Source organism: Protopterus annectens, chromosome 2.part2, assembly GCF_019279795.1.
Source record: "Protopterus annectens isolate FY-2018-M chromosome 2.part2, PAN1.0, whole genome shotgun sequence".
Classification (NCBI taxonomy): Eukaryota; Metazoa; Chordata; order Ceratodontiformes; family Protopteridae; genus Protopterus; species Protopterus annectens.
Window position 1 is genome coordinate 60,664,706 of NC_056730.1, and position 7,500 is coordinate 60,672,205.

At 35.4% G+C, this 7,500-nt stretch overlaps 1 protein-coding gene across 1 annotated transcript in view; it reads right to left on the minus strand.

Moving 5' to 3' along the window:
• LOC122795920 (microtubule-associated serine/threonine-protein kinase 4-like) overlaps positions 1-7,500 on the minus strand; it is an 809,687-nt gene that overhangs the window by 295,011 nt on the left and 507,176 nt on the right. The gene's annotated exons all lie outside the window — the stretch shown is intronic.

A 7,500-nucleotide genomic window follows, 5' to 3' on the forward strand; every position in this document is an offset into this window, starting at 1 on the left:
GCTTATGCTTACACAACAGAGACAACTGATTCACTGGCTGATGGCAAGGTGCCATGCCACGCCCTCTCAGCTCATCTATTTGTCCGAATGTTGTACTACACATACAGTGTAACAGGCATGGGTTATCTGTAGCTCAGGTGTCATTGATGGTTATTACATTTTTTTGTTTATGTATCCAGCTTTCAGGAATCCTTCATTTGTTAACAATATTAACGTTAATTAATGTTAACAATTCAAAGACATGCATCTGCAGCATTTCTCCCCGGGCCTCCGCTGAAAATAGGCTTCATTCCAAGCCGGACTTTCCCGGTTAACAAATGTTAAAAAAAATATATATATATATATGCACGCTGAGTAAAAGTGATGATACATACGTCTGAAGGAATGTTGGAATGGCTGCTAACAAACAGGGCTGTGTGTTATTGTAACCAGAGGGTTGGTTAGGTGAGAACTTGAATTACTACTTTTGCAGCTAAGTTTGACATTGCTGCTTGTATTATTGTATTTCTGCGTATAGTCAGTAGTTGTCTGAGTGAGTTAAAGGTTACTACTTGCCGACTACTACCAGCATGCAGCTAACATATATTTTTAGCCATTTTACCTGGCTTTGTCAGTCCTGTGCGGAAAGTAGGTGGTAGGAGGAAGGGCTCAGTTAAATCTAAGTGCTATACTATTTCTACTGAATTATAATGAATACCTAAACAGGTCATGTGCAGCAGTTATCACCTATGTCTGAGCATGCATTACTTTCAAGTGACGAAATGCAGCTCATTAGCACATCAACAATAAGTGCAGTTCCACTATAGCACTGAATCATTATCACTTTTCAGGTAAAACTCTCAACAGCTGTCACTGTTGAATAGAGGTCATTATCACACTGATCAATGCACAAGCCAGATTTGGGATTTTGTCTACATGGAGTAATTTCGAACCACCCCCACCACTTTTTCTATAATTTTTACAATTTGTTTGATACACAGTAAAGTCCATTATGGTTATATGGTTCATAGAGGAGACCTTGCTTTTTCTCTTTACATGTACCCATTCAGCAGTATGTTGGCTACACCAAGAATTTGTATATTTACAATGATATGTGTCTACATGGTAAAGGAACTGTGTCCGAGTGCTGTACAGATGTCCCGTTATCAGTTTGTTTAGCACTCAGGTTATGGAAATTATGATTTTTTTCATAGTTTGGTACATAACTTTGCAAGGGAGCATCTGAATGTGCTAAGTAATACCTCATTTTGAAGACAGTATTCAGAGTTCCAACACGGTTATGGAAATTATGATTTTTTTTCATATTTTGGTAAATAACTTTGTAAGGGAACATGTCAGTGTGCCAAGTAATACCTCGGTTTGAAGACAGTGTTACTCCTTATAACATGGTAAAGAACTGTGCCTGTATATTGTACACATGTAGAGATATCAAAATTTGTTTTGGACTTAGGTTATGGAAATTATGATTTTTTCATATTTTGGTAAAAAACTTTGCAAGGGAGCATTTGAATGTGTTAAGTAATACCTCATTTTGAAGACAGTATTATAGTCCCTACATGGTAAAAAAACTGTCCCTGAATGTTGTACACATGTACAGATATAAAAGTTTGTTTTGGAGTTTGGTTATGAAAATTATGATTTTTTTTCATATTTTGGTAAATAACTTTGCAAGGGAACATATCAGTGTGCCAAGTAATACCTCATTTTGAGGACAGTATTACTCCTTACAACATGGTAAACTGTCTCTGAGCACTGTACACATGCACAGATATCATAGTTTGTTTAGTCTTGTAGGATTATGAAAATTATACATTTCCAATACTTCTCATTATTATGCCCATATGTTTGCAAGGGACCATGGTGATGACACAAGTGATGCATCATTTTGAAGCTGACAGTTAGATACATAACTTCTACACTGATATGTAGGCTCTGTCTGTTACAGGTGATGAGATATTATGCTTTATCAATTATGACAAATATTATATTAATCATATTTCTGTGAATATCTCCATAAAGGATCATCACACAGTAATGGTTAAGGTATCATTTTAAAGCTGGCATTCATACAAACAAATCAAATACAAATTGTACGGGTCTACATGGTACCACTGACCAATATATTGTGCTTTGCTTTTCCAAAAAAAGGTAAAAAAATATGCACAATATCAGCATTCCTAGCCAAATATTTAATAATGACTCTGATACGCATTATCAACATTTATACTGTTGCAAAGGTAAGTATCTGAGCAACAGCTTTCACATTTACATTTTTACTCTAGCTCTTATAGTTTTAGAGTTATGAACATTTGTTTTCTGTATGGTATTACAAATGGATTTTCTAAAAATGAGTTCAGGCTGCACTGTTGTTCCTATGGTGGAATTAAGCAGGCAGCTTTTTCTGAACTGCTCCAGAGTGAATGAGTTAAGGGTGTGCACACAACGAAGTATTAATGTAAGGGTGTGCACACTTATGCAACCAGCCAGACAATGTGAAAGCATCTATATAAGATAATAAAGAAATGAATCCTACACATCACGATACTCCAGAAACTCATAATACCAGAATTTTGACCTCCAATAACCTTCACTCCGGTTCCGACACTATGCATCCACCCCTACCGGTGACATCTGCTGACATTCCGTCTACCATGGATATCCTGTCTGATGGAGCAGGCACTCTGGTCGGAAGTGAAACTACAACTGCTAGAGAGAGTTCTTCTGTTGGTAACATGGCTCTTACCAGTTCAGCTGGCGCAATAAGGAAGGACCTTAGTAGAAATCCTGTTAATAAATTGGATGCTTTGGATGTTATAACAGAAAGTAACACCTTGTTTCTTTCTTTTCCTCTACCCATTCGACAATTGCCAGAGGTGAACTGGATGCCTCGCGGGCGAAAAGGCAAGAGGAAATTGACTGAGGACAGGTACGAGTTCCAGAGAAAGGTATTATGACCTATAACCAAGACTTAGTGATTAATTTATCCAGATACCTTTTAACTGATAATGAAAAGTCTCTCTTGAATTAAGGCCTTTCTTTCGTACCATCTAAATCAGCAGATATCACTGATATAATACTAGATGTGAAAATGTTTGTCAGGATAATTGGGTTAGATCTATTTTTTGGCAATACTACTATGGAAGAAAGAAATGTTTTTTCTAAACCTTCTGTTTTTACTCCTCAGGTACATCCTATATTAGAGACTTTTGAAAAAGCTTGCGAACGTGATCTGTTTGAATTGTATAAACTAAATAATAGACCAGAATTTTATAATTTAACTTATGATGAATTTCAGTCAATTAAAACATTACAAGAAAATAAAGAGATAGTTATCAGACAGGCTGACAAAGTTGGTGCTATTGTTATATTAGATGCAGACGCCTTTATGACTAGTATGAGGAATATGTTAGGCGACGATGAGACATATCAAACTTTAAATAGAGCAATGTTGAATAGTTTGATTAGGAATGTGCATTCAGAGCTATATGACATGTTCCTATGCCACACTATTGACAGTGAATTGTATAAATATTTATTAGTTGAGAATCCCCTTGTTCCAATATAAGATGACTTCCCAAAGTACACAAGACATATACTGACCCTCCAATGAGACCTATAGTGTCAGGCAGTGGTTGGCTGATGGAACCAGCTTCCATATTTATTGAGAAACAACTTCAACCAATAGTCAATGACACAAGTTCGATATTGAGAGAGACAACATTTTTTGGAGAGTTATGGTGCCTAAATTTTGAATACTGAAGAGGCATATACTGATTTATTAGTTACTCTAGATGTTGCATCCCTCTTCACTTCAATTCCTAACGATGCAGGAATGGAATTCTTGAGATCATTTTTAATTGAAAAAGGTGTATCCAGAAGCTCCATTATAAAAAATTTTAGCCTTACTTGAATTAGTATTGGAGAACAATGTGTTTTCCTATCAAAACGTTTACTATCTACAGAAAAAAGGGGTAGCAATGGGTACCCCATGTGCAAATAACTATGCCAACCTAGTGTTGGCATATTGGGAGAGCACATATGTTTTATCAAATATTAATTTCAATAATCATATAAAATTCTATAAACATTTTGTAGATGATGTGTTTTTACATGGAAAGGCACAGAAATGGAATTAAATGAATTTATTAGATATGTGGACAGTAGCACATGTTTTCTAAGATTTGAACAGAAGTATTCATATGAGGCAATGGAGTTTTTAGATGTGAAAATAATCAAAATGAATGGTGAGATACACTCTGAGATATACAGAAAATCTTGTTGGAGAAACAATATGTTACATAGAAATAGAATGCATCCCCAGCATATATATCATAATATTGTGAAAGGACAGACCTTGAGAATGTCACGTTTGACTACAAGTGTCGATAATTATAATAAGAAACAAGATATGTTAGTAAATGAGTTTTTGTCAAGGGGATATTGCAAACATGAAGTTGAATCTGTTTATGAAGTAAACAATTCAACAAGGAAAGGTAAAGGGAAGCCATATCTACATAGGAATGGTGAGATCGATGGGAATAGAATTAACCAACGAAACAATAGGCATAGAATAACTATTCAGTATTCTAATATGAACAAAGGAATTAAAGGAATTATTGAAAAGAACTGGGGTATACTAACCGCAGATGAGAGAATAGCTCAGATAGTGGGTCATAGACCCAGCTTTTCATACAAAAATATGAAATCTCTCAAAAGATTGTTATATTATGAAAATATCAGCAATAGAAACAAATTGGAAACAAATAGACAGGGTACGCTTCCATGCAGAAGTTGCAATCATTGCACATATGTATCAGGAAGCAATTTTTTTAAACATCCAGATACGGGACATGAATATAAGTTCAATTTTTATGCTGACTGCAAGTCAAGAAATCTAATTTACATAGCTGTCTGCCAGAGTTGTTCATGTTTCTATGTAGGAAAAACTAACAGGAGTTTAATGGAGCGTATCAGAGAGCACCTATATGCAATCAATAGAGAAGGTGAATATAATGCTTTAGCTCAACATGTATTAGAGAAAGGCATGACCCACAAAAGTTCAAATTTAATGTCATGGAGCTGATTATAGTAACAAATTTATTTATTTTCAGTTTGATTATCGGGGAAGTCCACTGGGCCAAGAAGAACCCATTTTCAGTGGAGGCCCGGGGAGAAAAGCTCCAAGGCAGTACAATCAAAGTTACAAATGCACAAGATAAAAAACAATTGAAGTGTACAAACAGCAGTATACCAAGAAGAACAAATACAAAATAAGAATTTTTTTTTTTTTTTACACATTATTATAAGTATTTACATCTTGCAGTCGACTGAGAGTCAGCTAAACCATATTAGTTCAATTTAGAATTGAAATCAGACGATTGGTGCAGGGGGGGTTAGAGAAGAGATTCCCGTGATTTTATGTAGGGTGAAAGCAAGAGCATTTCCATTTGGCAGATAGGTGCGAGAAGAGTTGGGTCTTGAAGGATTCTGTGTAAGGAATAGTCCTAAGGGAAGGAGGAAGAGAGTTCCATTTTTTACCTAGAGAGAAGGATAGTCGTATATCCCCCAACAAATAGGTTGGGGGATATAAAAAATTATACTGAAGAGCGCGGAAATAGATGGATAATAAGACTACAGAGCCATAGAGGGCATGGTTTAAATGAGAAAGTTACTTTAAAATCATTTTTAAAAGCGTGCCTCTATGCTCATTAATTTATGAGTAATTTTATTCTTTATATAGGTATACGTTGAGATTTTAGAATATGCCCATTTTTTTATGAGCTGATATGCACTCTTCAGAATTTTACATTCATATAAGTTTTTAGATTTTTATGAATATTTCTACATATGCATATGGTTCTTAGTTTCAATTTTGTATTCAATACGTATTTATACAGTATTAAATGTTGTGCATATGTTGTATCATTGAATACAAATACGTATTAAATATTTATTAATATATTTAGTTTAGGAGAAGGTTTTATCAAGACACAAGACACACACAGTATATAAGAAAGCTACGAGTTTGTCTTTAAATTTAATGGTAATGTGATAGATTGATTAATTGTTTGATTAATTGAGCAGTACAAGATGCAACACAGTATATAATGTGGTTGTAGTTGTTAGTAGCTTTGAAAGTCTGAAGAAGGGTTGTAAAAACGTGAAAGCGCTTACTTATTCATTTTTGTTTTTGTTACTGCAGTCAATAAATCGTGGTTTTATTTCATTTTAGTTTGTGCTGTGGTGAGCCTAATTCAGTTTGTTTATACATGTTTTCTTGATTCTGTAGAGGCTCTTAGCCTGTGAGCTGTCTTGGTTTGACTTTTTTCAACCAGCGTATTGCATGATTTTTTTTTTTTTTATATTTTTTCCCAACAGATTTGTTTGTTTTTCAATTGAATTGTACAGGTTATAGGTCATATTAAAGGTGGGAAAAGTTTTGAAATTATTTATTGTGGTCTCATTTTTTATGCATCACAAAAACCTAGCATTTTAACAGGGGTGTGTAAACTTTTTATATCCACTGTATGTAGTCCACTATCCTGGGCTGTCATTATTAACCGTTTATCTTTTGGTTTCAGTTCACCTCTCCTTAACCATTCCTGAGTCAAATTTTGGTCAACATGACATTGTTCCTGGAGATCTCTTTACTTGACAATACATCTATGGCTTTTCCAGTTTTCTTTATCAACTGATTCTTCTCCTTATATTGCTGTCAGATTTTTTTCTACTTCTGATTTGATTTCCATTCCTGCTTAACACCAAAATGCTTTTTGCTAAACTAAGCAAATATGTCATCTTAGACCTTTCCTTATGTCTGTAGATGATTAGAAACACTTCCAGAATGGTATTATCAACGTCAAACTTCCATTTATTTAGCCTTTTATCAGTAATCCAACAATGGCTGACACTACACATTTAACAATCCTTTGCACTGAGTACTTTCACATGCCTCCATTCAATAAACAGCAAAGAAAGCCAGATCAATGTACCTTTAATGGCCACGGGTGGCTGGGCAGGAACAGTGGCACACATGACTTTACTTCACGTTGTGCTCTTCACAGAAACAGTGGCACACATGGCATTACTTCATGTTGTGCTCTTCACAGAAACAGTGGCACACATGGCATTACTTCATGTTGTGCTCTTCACAGAAACAGTGGCACACATGGCATTACTTCATGTTGTGCTCTTCACAGAAACAGTGGCACACATGGCATTACTTCATGTTGTGCTCTTCACAGAAACAGTGGCACACATGACTTTACTTCATGTTGTGCTCTTCACAGAAACAGTGGCACACGTGGCATTACTTCATGTTGTGCTCTTCACAGAAACAGTGGCACACATGGCATTACTTCATGCTGTGCTCTTCAAAGAAACAGTGGCACACATGGCATTACTTCATGTTGTGCTCTTCACAGAAACAGTGGCACACATGGCATTACTTCATGCTGTGCTCTTCACAGAAACAGTGGCACACATGGCATTACTTCATGT